The 14212-nt window shown below is 38.8% G+C and overlaps 1 non-coding gene across 1 annotated transcript; it reads right to left on the reverse strand.

Moving 5' to 3' along the window:
• Positions 1-14143: 14143 nt before the first annotated feature.
• LOC135444741 (small nucleolar RNA SNORD123) lies at positions 14144-14212 on the reverse strand. Its single transcript, XR_010439269.1, has one exon. It is a non-coding gene; the product is annotated as a small nucleolar RNA SNORD123 (small nucleolar RNA).

Raw genomic sequence — 14212 nt, forward strand, 5'->3', positions numbered from 1 at the left:
CAGGACATTTGTACCTAATAGATTTCTTGCAATTCATGCCAGCCTCTATAGACAAAAGAGAGCAATATTTTCTATGTAGTTTGAGATCAAATAGGCGTAACCATGAGCCTTCATTGCCTGAGAAAGCATAATCAGTGCAATGTGAACCAGGCCATGGCACTGACTACTTAATCAGGAATTACCTATCAGAAGAAACAGTACCAAGGCATATAATAAGTGAGGTTTTTACCTCCCTCCTTATGACTGAATTCTTTCTTAATGCTCTACCAGTAAATTTTCTGGAGATGTGTATTTTTTTAAGTTATAACACTTGCTGGAAAACCCATGCCTCCTAACTCCAGCTTATTTTTACTTACTGTCTTTTTTTCCTAATTACAAGTATTCCTCTTTGAGATGCAGAATACACAATATACGTTTCCTTTTATTGCTAAGGGATATGCTTGCTTCTAGGAAATACTATCCTTAAAAGAATAGGTTTTAGGACTACATCACTGTATTAAGTTATGTCACCATGTGTAAGGGGATCTGCAAGTGGGTAGGAGTAAGTATTACAGTCTGAGGAATAATAAAAAAAAAGCATAGATAATGGAAGTAGGTAAAGAAATAGATAAAGAAAAGCTGGATTTCATGGCAGAGATCGAGAGTAAGATGCAGAGAGATGACACAAAAGCCTGAACCTGCAATATGTGCCCACTAGATCCAGGCTACTGCAGTTCCTCCAAAAGAAAGCTTATGGAGAGCATGGAAAACTGGGAATACTAAGATTAAAAAAAAAACAAAAAGACCCCATGCAAATAGAAATAGGCTTCTATTCAGTAGCACAGACTTCATTAATCACTCTTGTACAAGACACATCACACTGACAGGTGCACTGGAATGAACTTTGTGGAAGTAGACTTAGGGCCTTAAGTTTGGACACAGGAATGAAATTACAAATGAGTTAAAATATAAGTAAATTCGAGGATTAAGGAAATATGAGCATCTGATACCAGGCAGATCAACTGAATTGCCTAGAAGGTCTGAGTGATTGGAAACTTATGTACTATCTCTGTTCAATATTAGAAGATGGTCTTTTCAGGAAAAACAGAGAAACACTTAAAGAAACTTCACTAAAAAGACTTTCACATTTATTTGCAAATTGATGGTGTAAAACCTAATGAGGATATGCAGAACAGGAAACATCTGGTTCTGTCCTTCTGACACATTTTGTGAAGTCTGCCAACATCATTTATATGTAATTATACTAGTTTTAGCAGGACTACTGCCTCTGCAGCTCTAATGAGAACAAATATATTGCAATTGTTGGCAGATGTTTGTGCTTTTCTAAACTTTCTGAACTACAATGCTTGTGCAAGATCCTATCTTAGGAATTTATTTGCTGGGTTGCATCATTCAATTTCTGTGTGATACAATATAAGTACTAATTTTGTTACCATTATTTTTCTTAGGACACTCAAGCCCAGATCAGGCACTCACTACATAACAGAGCCTATTGTCCATCTAAAATAAAGGGTGAAAAACTGAAGACAAACCAATGTTCCAGGAGATTAGGGGACAATGTCAAATAAATGTGCTTTCCTTTGACACAATAACAGATTAATAATTATCAGTTGGGGGTTTTTTTTGGGAGAATTATTAGGCACTACAGCAAAGACATGTGCATGAAGGGACTAGGGAAGTGAAAAGCCTAAAGTTATGTATATTTATGGGTAGCTCCATATAGGCTTTTTGAACAAATAAGCAGACAGGGCAATAGGTGGACTAATTAAAGCTTGAACGTCATTCCTGGATAATAAATGAAAGATTATTCATAGAATGAAAATAGCTGTCAATTTCTTTAAATTTTTGTTTGTTTGTTTGTTGTGATGGCTACTGTTGACCTTGCAAAGAGCTGCATGAGCAAATCAAACTGGTGGGTTTTGAAGACAGTCTTGGCAGCAGTGCATAAAGAGATGTGCCCAAGACCAAAATGCCTTTTCTGGGGCCAAGATGTTGTAGTAAGTAAGCTGTAAATTAATTGAGACCTTAATGAGAGCTTTAACAGCATGAGTGGATGAAAAAGGCCAAGTTTTAGAGATGGTTCTGTGGGCATAGTAAAGAGTCTAAATTAAACCTGGCATCCAAGTTATGGGTGATTTTAGCAGGACAGGAAGAGTCCTTTCGGAATCTGGAGAAGAGGCAGGGAAGAGATACCTTGAAGAAGAGAGATAGCACTCTGTTTTAGCTGTACTGAACTTGAGATGGCAGCCAAGGGCATATCAGCAAGGAGCGCCCTTATCTTACCCTATGAAGGTAAGATTTTGGGGAAGAGAATTCTGGAATGAAGCAGTATCTGAGATATTCAGGTTAAGATGATAATGGAACTTGTCGGTGAGATGAAACCAGGAGGAAATCAGAAAGAAAGGGACAAGAACTATTGGAAATGCAGAAAATGTGACCTATGGGGAAATTATGAAGGAATAAAGATGTTTTTTCCTTTAAAAAGAAGGCACTGTCTATGTAAGCATTAAAGGTAACTGGAAAATGGAGAAAATAAACTGCTCTCCATCACAATTGGGCAAAGAAAGTGCCAGTTTAAGGTAAAGGAGCACAAAAATAATTTGCAAAATTATGGGTAGAAATCCATGAAGACTGTGATGTCTTCCTTAGCTGGATGCCTTTAGAAACAGATAGATATCTGTCAAGAAAAGCAGGTACCAAATCTAGCTACAGCTGAATTTACTAAGGTAAGATGGTTCTAATGCTTTCTTGCAGTCTCTTCCAAAATTGAAGGTCCATGAAAACTCTAAAAATGGGACATCTTTCATGTATTCTTCACCCTTTGAAATGTTCATATGCATCCAGTATGATATGTGTGGGTTTCACTGATATTTAGGACTTTTCCCCATCTAATGCGATTTGAAAGGCATGGCGATACTTAGGAACTTCTGTAGTCATTAACCAGTAAATATGGTTTTTGCCACCCCTTTCAGAAGGTCACAGGCTTGGTGGGCACCTGGCAACGTGGGGGCTTAGGACATGTCTGGCTCTGCCCTGGTGGGAGCTGGTTTTAGCTGTGGTAGAAATTGCCTGGTGGACACTTGCCTGATGCTTGCCTACCTTGGCTTCACTTTGGGAATGCCTGGGATGGGGGTTTAGTCACTTAGATTTTCCTGTATATTTTCTGATTTTTATCATCATCATCATGATTGTTACTACTATAAATTTTAGTAATATTTTACTAGATGATTTAGATAACAGGCTCATCATAAAAGGCTAGTTGCATGTATGTGCTATATTTTCTCTTGCCTGTAAGCATAATCTTTTCATATAAGAGTCTGATGCCTTCCTCTGATTCAGAATTGCTCAATTTATTCAATGCATTATTGTTTTAGTTTTGATCAGATCCTTGATGGATAAGATAGATAGTTTTAGTGCCATATTTCTAAGACTGGATATAAAAATTCTTTAAATATTGAAGAACTGGAACATGGATATGTGTGGGTATTTTCTGAGGTACTCCTATTTATTAATAAAAAATTTTAGCTAAAATAGTGGTATTACAAGCCTGTTACATCATGACTGATATATAAATTGTTGAAGCCTTTACAGTATGAAGAGCCACAACTCTTCTACGGAAGCCACAATTAATTAAACTGATAGAAGGGAACAACTTCTCTTAAAAGCCCAGCCTTGTCCTCTGGCTACTTGTTAAAAATATGATTCGACTCCCAAGTAACTACCTGTACAGATTTTTTTCTTAAATCTCTGAATAACAGGGAAGGAAATGCAGACAGCTGTGAACCCACTGTGTCTACTGGAAATGATGACCCAGTCACACTTTCATACTCATTAGCTGAATCCCTGAAAATGGAATGATCAGAAGATAATACAGTGCTTGAAGGGATATTAATCCTTTTTTTCCCCTTTGTTTTCATCAATATATTTTTCTTCTAATTTTTACAACTTTTTATGCTTCTTTTGTTTGTAAAGATTTATGCCAAATTTTTTCAACGTGCTCAAAAGCCAGAGAGGTTTATTACATGAAGAATTTAATTAAGCTTTTCCAGAAAAAAATTTATTTCTTCATCCACTATTTTTTTCATCATGACCTCTTCAATTAGTTTTCTTTATTTACCTCAGATAGTACAGAGGGGACTTTGGAAATTGTATTTTTATGTAAATTAACTTACTCATATTTGCTTTGTTAAAATGAAGAAAAATATGGGGAAGTGCCAACCTATTATCTATGAGGTAAGGGTGTCTGAAATTTTAATATTTAGCAGCCATTGACCAAAAGCGTTATATTATGTATTCCTCGCTTGCTTTAAATTGTGTCTAGTTAGAGCTGTAACCAGAAGCTGAAATGAGCTGCAAGCTGTGAGCTGGTCTGGCACTGTGCACTCACACTTAATTGTTTTCACTGCTGCAGTTCTGTCATTGTACTGCTCTCAATTCCTCAGTAACCTCAGCAGAACTCTAGAAATAACAAGGCTCACTGACTGACCATTGTTGAAAACACTTGAATGCTAGTTGTTCTTCTGGCTTGTATATCTTTGTCAAAGCATCAAGCTCACTATTCATCATCAGATCTTAACCTTAAGGCTCAAAATGGTGACTTCAAACTGAATTGGCAGTAGTCTCTTCCATTCTGATGCTGCTGATCAAAGAAATAATCCAAATTATTTGGAAACCAAAACTCTTCTGTGTAAACTTGTAATCATGACAAGTTTTGTAGGTTTTTCCCAACTCCACCAAAGATCAGTGGAATGCTGTTTTCATTTGTAGGCATAGCGTTTTGTTGCATTTTTCTCAAGTGCTTGTAATACTAATTTTAGCTTTTCTGTTTAATACAATCTGATGAAAATTGATCTGTTATTCTTCATGTGCTGCAAGAGATACTTAAGACATGCAGATGATGTAGAGTTATTTTGGGTAGCAAAGATGAAGAGCAGCTACAAATTCTGCAGAAAGATCTCAGAATGTGGAGTGAACAGATGATAAGAGAGAAGGTGAAATTCCATGTGTGCACTAATAATGGGACACACAGAGAAGGAAGCAATCCTAACTTCACAAGAGATGGATTCTGAACTTGCTGTTGTCACTCAGAAGCAAGATACTGGAATAGCAATAACTACTTTTGTGAAAACATCAGCTCAGCTTTCAGTGATGCTCAAAAAAAGTACTGAATGTTAGAAATTAGTAGAAAAGGATAGAGAGAAACCAAGATAACCTCCTATGGCTTCTCTTTGAGGTTTAGTACTATGCAATTTCATAGCATCCTTAAGCCTAAAAGGCTGCTTACAATCTTGATTCCTCCTTTTTCAGAAAATTGAGATTCAGAGAAGTGGATGTGGTTTGGAGAGGACAAATAGGTAATGACTAATCACTTTGCCTTATGATAAAATGATGAGGGAAACTAGGTGGGAAGCTGTTCAAATCAAAAGGGAGTGCACCCTTTCAAAGCACACCTCAGGTGCGGCATTCCTCAGCCTAAGAGGCTGTAGGTGCATCAGTGATGGAAGAAATTTTGGAAACAGGTCTATGGAGGACTGTATAAATGTACTGAGATCCTGCACTACTGGATGTCTGTAAGCCATTAATCACTGATGGGCAGCTGTATGCTTGTCTTGCTGAACTCCTTAAGAATCTCATATGGGTGGCCATCAGAGACAGGTTAATTGGGCTAGATGGACCATTGCCATATTCCATCTCCTACACTAAAGAATTTGAGTGCTCTGGGTGGAGGGACTATCTGAATATTGTTTGGCAAAGGGTGAGTTGATATCAGGCAAAGTACTGAGGAAACACTTTATTATTTGGTTGACACGATCAAGGACAACATAATTTGTCCTTTTCTTTTTTTCCTTACCCTTCATTTTGTTTTTATCTTTCTGCTTTTCTTCATCTGCTTGCTTTTCATCTCTGCTTCTCTTTAAATTAATTTTCCTTTGTGCCAAACAATCCTCCAGCCCTAAAGAAAAACAGGGCTAAAAAAAGTAAGCACCCACACTGGTGAATAAACTCTGTGAAGCATTTCCAGCTTTCCTTCTTTGTTCTTGGCTCTCTACTGTGTAGCTGAGCTCAGAGTTTTTGTTCACCCAGCTATCAGACAGAATCAGGAGATGCCACAGGGTGAGATTTGAAGGGAGTTATGATTCTTGTTTAATGTTGTTCTCGCTTATTACTATCTACTGAGGAACTTGCAGTTTGTTGTATGCTTGTTCACCAGCTGTTCAGAGATCAGGTTAAAAAGTGGTTCCAGAGCAACAGCACTGTCTGAGCTCCTGGCAAGCATTGGTGGGATGCTGGTGGAGTCAGCCTTGTTTGTGCTGGGCCTGTGGTGCCTTCACTGTGTTTTCAGTGTTAAGAGAGCAATAACAAACATTTGGAGGGATAGAAGTTTTTCTGTTTTGATACAGACAGTGGTGCAAGCCTCTTGGTTTTTTCCAAGATGAAGCTTTTTTAATCAGGTCACCTTGAACTGAACTAACATAAACAAGTGGGATATTGATGAATTTTTGGAAGAGCTGTACTGCTTTCTTCAAGTGGGTGGAATTGAAGTTGTCCCATGACAAGCTCCATTGAAAATTCAGTATTTCTTGTTATGCTTTTACTAATCTTTTTAGAAACTGCTCTAAGTGATATATACATAGCAGAACATTTTTCCCCTTCTCTATTCTAAAATAATCAAAGGGACTTTGGTAAAAGGCAGGGAATGTGTTTGAAATGAGATATGAGGTGTTAATTTGGCCTCTACTCTGCCTTGGTATTGGAATAGCAATTGATTGGCAAGTTAAAACATTCCCTTTTAGCTCCTGATGACCCAAACTAGTTTGAGCCCCCAAGCTGTCAGTCTTTCTTCGTTTAGCCTTCCTTCCTTGAGGCCATTGCTACTGGTTTTATCACAAGCAGGGTTTGGTATCATCAAACCCAGCTGTACACATGCTGTGACATAACAAATTACTTTTCCAGAGGCTTTAGTAAAATGCGTTTTCATTTATAATGTTACCAGAAAGAAAAAATCCTAAAAACTCAAAACAATCAGCATGACTTGTTCTTCAGCCCTTCAGTTACAAAGAAGGGAGTTAAAAAGTATAAATACCAAGGAAAGATGTATGTTAGATAATTAATTTCTGAGAAACCAAATATACCCTTAAAGATATTTCAGTCAGACATAGTTAGACACTCCATTCCTGGGTCTTGGCAGTGTTAAGGGATTCTCAGATCTTTATATCTGATTATAGTACGAACATCTTTGGCTTTTTCTCCCATCAGATTTGTGGAGTTTATCTGTAGCAGCCTCCACAGAATATCACAGTGTGTAACTTTCTGTCAAACAGAAGGACTGTCATTGATTTTTTTTTACTTTTTTTTGCTATAGCATTAATGCCGTTGGTAGTTCCAAACAAAACCAGGGTCCTACTGTGCTAACCACTGAGTAAATACACAGAATTACAAACTCATCTGTGGTTTCCTCAGGTGTGGTATTTGTAGATGACAACACATTATCAGCAGTAACCAGTATTGTTGTGCTCTTAAATAGATGAAAAGCCCCAGTACTCCTGATGTTGAACAGTTGGGCATAGGATATATGTTAGTTATCTGTATTTTTTGGATGAGTGATCTGAATTTGAGAACAGAAAGGAAAACTATAATTTAAAATGAAAAGACTCAATTTTGGTTTTCTTTCATGATCTTAGCTAACAAAGCCAAGGAGTATTTTGGCACACTCTCAGTTCTTTCCTGCTGATTTTTCAGTTGCATTTGGTATACAGAATATGCATTTGAATTTTGTTTTGTGTGATTATTCATAGAGTTCCAAATAGAACATAATTGATTCAGGTTTAAAGGATGCTTTTCATGCTGTGTCAGTTTTAAGACTTGTGGTGTATTGCAAGATGCCACTAAATACAGCAGGAACTTTGAGCTTTATTTATTTATACTATGTATTAGTCTTCCTCTAATTGCAAATCCCACTGGTGTGAAAGAAAATTGCAGGCACTTAATTTCCTTAAACAGGTCTTGGTTGTATCAACACAGAAATGCTACAACCCATTCTTGCTCCCACTCAAGTCAGAAAAAAAAATCTTTTCCAAGTATTTGCTACTGAACAAAACTCCTAAATGCTTACAGGTGTTCATCCTGCATCTAATGAAGAACAACCCTGTTAAATTGGGAGGCTTTGCCTGACAATCTGCTGTAAGGAATATCTAGGGCATTCCTGATGGCAGGTCCATGTCTGCTGATCCTGGGAACATCAGCCATTAAAGTTTTAGTAGAAGTGTTTTGAAACTAATTTTCTCAGACATTGTGAAATAAAATTTTAAATCAGCAGTATTTTGTCCATTCACATTGCTTTCGATCACAGAAGCAGAATGAAAGTGTTTATGACCATACAGAAATTTTCCAGTTCATACAATTTTTCCCTCAGATAGTAGAACAACTCTCCAGTTCCCTCCCTAAAACAAGAGAAGTAAAAATGTGAGTAGTCTAGAAAACTTTAGACAAAACCTGAGGTCCTTTACTGAACAACCTGAGCAAGTAAAAAGGCAATAAAATCAATTATACTGTAGGTCTGGGGGAGCTGATCTGTGCTTGTTTTCTCCAAAGATGTCAGGAGACATGGTGGAAGCAGCATGATCAGGAGGGATGGAGGAACATAGTTCACATCTCCTCCAGGGTATGGAAAGCAGGGGGAGCTGAGGGTGTCACCATTCAGACATAGGAGACAGCCTAGGGAAAAGTCTTCACTTCTCTTTCCATGGAGCATCTTGCTTCCATGTGCAGCCGCTGTGACGTTGCATTTGCTTTTGTCTCATGAAGAAATTACTATGCAAAAGTCTCCCAGAAGCTGATGCTAATGAATATGTGTCAGACTGGTTTTTTTTTTTTTGGTTACATGATTTATCGTGTTATAACCGGAAACTCCCAATTGTCTACCATGTTGAGTGACTGCTTGCTATTTTCCCATGCATACACACTTTGGAATGAATGTGTCTCTTCCTTTGTGCTAGTTATCCACTTTCACTCAAAATGAACAGCTTTGGGGAGATGTGCAGAGGAGAACATATGTGGCCCGAAGTTTAGAGTCCGACTAGCTGAGGGCGAAAGGCCGACGCCCCTCTGCAATTCCTGGCCAGCACCCTTCGGCGTCTGATGGCCTCGGGCTGTGCTGGCTGCGGACTGGCGTACATCGCTGGTATAGGAGAGGAACGGAGCTGACCATTTCCCGGGGGTTAAACATCGGTTTATTGAAGGTGATGCCGGATCCAAACACCGGGAAACCAATCGGGAAAAAGTTTTTTTCATAGGGGGTGAAAACAGGATTATAAAGGAGGGGGGTGGGTACAGGCGGAGCCAATCGGGAAAGGTGAGGGGATGAACTTCACAGAACTGACACTCCATGGAGACCAATAATCAAAAGGTAAAGGAGGTGTCCTGGGACCCCAGCCAACCACCATCTCCAGAGAGGAGAAGGTTCTCGAAACCTGGGAGGAGGAAGGGAGTGATTGACTGGACAGGGAGGAAACAACTTTCACTTATAAGGGAAACCAGGGGAGGAGCAATTACATATCGGCAACTATGAATAGCGGTTACTATAGCAACTTAGCTGACAGGCTAGCACTGGCGGGAAAAACTGGGGGAATGAACCCATTTTACACATAATAGGGGAGAACAATACATAAATTGGGGGAATAACACAAGAAACTTAACAACACACTACCACAGAGATGTTCTTAACTTGTGAATTAGTTTTTATCTTCTGGTCCAAGTTGCTGTGTCTTTGGGACATAATTCATAGCCTATTTTTGTGAAAAGTCAAGGATGTTGGCAGGCATGGAGACTTTGGGCTGCAGTTGGATGACTGTTATTTTTTTCTTGGGATAATTCAAGTACTTTTTTCCATTTTTCAACCGAGTTCTGTTATCAATGCCTTCATTTTGACAGTACAAGGAAGTGATTATTACAAAAAAGAGGATAGCATTACACATGTAGCTCCTGTGTATTTCTTCCTTTACTTGCTCTCGGCTTTTTAATTAGAATCTCTATCCCCTGCTGACAAACCCGATTGAAATCTGACATTTTTATGCAAATTATTTCATTAACATTTCTATCACACTACAACAATTTTTAAAATTTTCGCCTTTGAATTCTTAGTAAACATATGGCTGATGGAAGAACAAATGGTGAACGGGCTTATTTTGTTTACACAGCAGCATCAGTGCACAAACCAATCCCCCAGTCCTCAGCTTCTGTTCTGGATTGAGAATGTCCACTAGAGACAAGAGGCGCTCCAAGATGTGTAGACATTAACCCTTGGTCTCCTTTTGTTATCTTCTGGTACTATTTAAAGTATGACAGTGGACTTGGAAGGTGAACATGGGTTTTGGTCTTCCCTGTCAACTTGTGTCTTTAATGAACCCCCAAGTCTGAATAAGTAGTAAAACCACTTAGTAAGTGAATTGGAGCTTGGCAAAACTGCAAAAAATAGTGGGGTCTTTTTATCTTCAGTAGCATGTCGCACATCCCTCCTCCTGCTTGAGTGTTCTGCAATGAGACTTCAAGTTTTACAAGTCAAATTCTGGCTTCCTAGAGCAGACTCAGACTAGGTGTCCCCTTCTGAAACAAAACCTCTTACAAGTTTTCAATGTGTCCAATCAAATAATTATCATGCAATACTGTTAACAAAGCAGTTTTTATTATGCAAAACATAAAGAAAAAATATTTTGAACATGTTACTTCTGATTTAAATAATTTCAATAACTACAGTGTTTTCAGGCTATGGAGAGGAATAAGAGTGATGCATATTTAATAACTGAACTTATACTATACAGAATACTAATTATTGTTGAGGGCAATAAGTCAAGCACCCAAATGTTAGGTAGTAATAGTTAGTGATTTGACTCTAGCTGGGCACTGTGTAAGCACCAAAGCCACTCTGCCATTCCCCTCCTCAGGTGGGTAGGTGAGAAAAAATATAATGAAGGGCTCACAGGTTGAGATAAGGTTAGGGAGAGATCACTCACTCATTGCTATCACAGGCAAAACACAGGTGACACAGCTTTGGGAAATTCACTGAACTCATTATTTATTACTTATTGTTGCCAAGCAAAATAAGAGTAGGGTAACAAAAAGTACAATAAACCCTAAATACACCCAGCACTCCTTCTACCCATCACTCCCTCCTTCCTGGGCTTAACTTTATAACTGGTTTTATGCTGCAGCCCCAGCAGGGCAGGAAGATGGGAGAAGTCCTCCATGGACTTGTCAAACATGAGTCCATCCCACAGGATGCAGTTCTTCACAGACTGCTCCAGTGTGAGTCCCTTCCATGCAAAGCAGCCCTGCAAGACCAGGCTGCTCCAGTGGGACCCACAGAGGTCCCACGTCCTGTCAAAACCCCATTCCAGTGGTGGCCTCTTTCTCTATGGGCCCACAGGTCCTGCCGTGAGCCTGCTCCAGCCTGGGCTTCTCATGGGGTCACAGCCTCCTCTGGACATCCCCCCGCTCTGGGATGGGGCTCTCCAGGACCTGCAGGTGGATGTCTGTGGGCTGCAGGTGGATCTCTACTCCCCCTGGACCTCCACTGGCTGCGGGGAATCTCAGCTCCAGCACCTGGAGCATCTCCTCCCTCTCCTTCCTCACCCACCTTGGTGTCTGCAGTGCTGCTGCTCTCACGTATTCTCACTCCTCTCTTCTCAGGCTACAATTACTTTTATGTAATAACTTTTTTTCTTTCTTCAATATTACATCCCAGAGGTGCTACCACCATCACTGCTGGGCTCAGCCCTGGCCAGCAGCGTGTCTGTCTTACAGCCAGCTGGCATTGGCTCTGTTGGACACAAGGGAAGCTTCTGGCAGCTTCTCAGAAGCCACACCTGCAGCCCCTCCTCTACCTGAATCTTGTCATGAAAACCCAATACAACTGAAATTAGTACCACCAAGTGATCATATTTCCATTTTCATTATGAATATAACCTTTCTTATACCCTGAACTGACAATGTTACAATGCAGGCTGATATATATACATATATACATTATACATATACATATATATATATATAAAAGAATGAAAAAACAACTAATAGTAGAAAAATAGCTGCACACTTTTAAATGGTCCACCTGCAATAAATGGATGTGCTTTACTTTGCCAGCAAAGCTCACAGCTTTTTGGGAAATGGTGGGAGCTCTTTAGTTTGGGGATCACTATGGGACAGAGCAAAAAAATGAAAGCTTAAAGTTTGACAGCAGAGAGTTCAGCTCAACAGAGAACAGAGATTCTTAGCAGATTTTTGGTATTGCTTATAGGCAACTTTTGAAACACATCAACAAAAATGACACTTGCTAAATTCTCAAGTGATACCAAGATGCATAAAAAAATTGTAAAAGAGTGGGCTGGGCTTCCTTTCAAGTCAGGAAAGACATAGGTACCTCCTTATACTCTCATTGCTCTAGTCTGGCCTGAGTTCAACTGATAACAAAAGAAAGACCAGACTGTGAGGAGGGTGCTTTAGTGTCTCAGTAAAATCATCAAAGTAACTGAATTCAGATGGGTTTGCAGTGTGTGTGTTGGTTACTTGTTTCTATTTCTCAGTAACAAACACTCAGTCATTTAATTTATTTTCTCTTTTGTCTTTGCCTAGTACTGGCTTCTATAGCCACTTTCAAGTTGTTAAGCATTTTGCTCTATAACAATTCCAGATTACAAAGACTGTATTTAAACAACTCCATCTAGTTCTTTCCTAACAGGCAACTGAATACAGTGTAGGAGCAACTGAGGAAAATATCACTTCAACTGGACTTGTAACTTTTATTGCTGCTATCAAATGATCTGACAGGAAGTGCATGGCTGGAAAAATGCTTACAGTATGTCATGCAGCTTGTTTAGATGCTGCCTCTCTTCCCTCCTACAAAACCCCTCTTGACGAGTACATCTACCTTACTGTGTTCACTGTCAGTCTTAGAGAGTGAAAAGGCAGAGAGCAAGTGGGATCTTGGTCACATAAATATGCTGTCTGTGCCTAACTAGAGGGGTAAATGAACTCTCATTAAAGACAGTCACACTCTTTATAAGAAAACCCATTACTGATCAGTCTTTTTTTGTTAATGTCTATTTGATTTACGTGCATTTTTAGTGGATTTAAGATATGCTAAAAGCAAAACAATATGGTTCACACAGGGGTTCACAGTAATTTAGATAAATCACTTTTTAAAAGTGACTTAGATGTTGGCCTACTTCAGGAATTTACTATTACATAAAATTAAATAGCACGGACAATTCCACTACCACTTGGTAAGCTTCTTATAGTGCTCCTAGTGCTAGATCAGTGCCACAGAAATGTTGTCTGAGTTATGAGGCCATCACAGCTTGTTAAAATTCCTTTTAGAAACTGCAAAGGTCTAATTCTATGACTCCAGGAGTTATGCCAAGTATCCTCTCTATCCTCTCATCCCCAAAAAGGCCAGCACAAAACTGAAGTCTAGATGAGCTCTATGTCATCTATGAGTTCTGAGTTCTGTGTTTTAGACTTCTTGGCAGTGATAAAGTTTCATTTATGTATGAGTGTGTGTGTGGTGTGTTTGTGCTCTCTATCCGAATTCCACTTGTACTGCTGGGTGATGTAGTAACACAGGAATTCAATATTAATGATTAGGGACAAGCAGACAGAGAGGAGAAACTAATGGATTGCTAATATATACCCTGGCTTAGTTTGAAGATGTGTCTTGGGGCTAATATAAAACAAAAATGAAAACTTAAATTAGTCTATATTGGAAAGTTGTATAAGGCAGCAGAATATATTACCATCCAAAGTAGAGGAGAAGAAGCAAATATTTTTATTATGTATTAATTTAAAAATCTGTGAATCTTGATTCAAATTTAATAGCCCTTATGTCTCAGGTTTGTAACTTTACATCATTTCAGTCTGAATTCTGACCTATGTAAGAGACCAGAGTTATTAATATTTCCTATTATTTCTACTCCTCAAACTTTATGACTGGATTTCTCCAAGGCATTCTTCATTCTCACTCTTATCTTCCTCTTCATTTTGAAAGTTTCAGTTCAGGGAATTGGCTGAAAGATAGAAAAACAGACACATAAAAATTGTTTGACTGACGGTATTCATTGTAAATTTTTTTTTTTCCTGGAAGAGATATGAAGGTGAATCAGGAAATGGATGGCATTTTCAGATCACATGAATCAGTACCCAAGAATTCATCATTTTCACC

The sequence above is a fragment of the Zonotrichia leucophrys genome, chromosome 2, assembly GCF_028769735.1.
Source record: "Zonotrichia leucophrys gambelii isolate GWCS_2022_RI chromosome 2, RI_Zleu_2.0, whole genome shotgun sequence".
Classification (NCBI taxonomy): Eukaryota; Metazoa; Chordata; class Aves; order Passeriformes; family Passerellidae; genus Zonotrichia; species Zonotrichia leucophrys.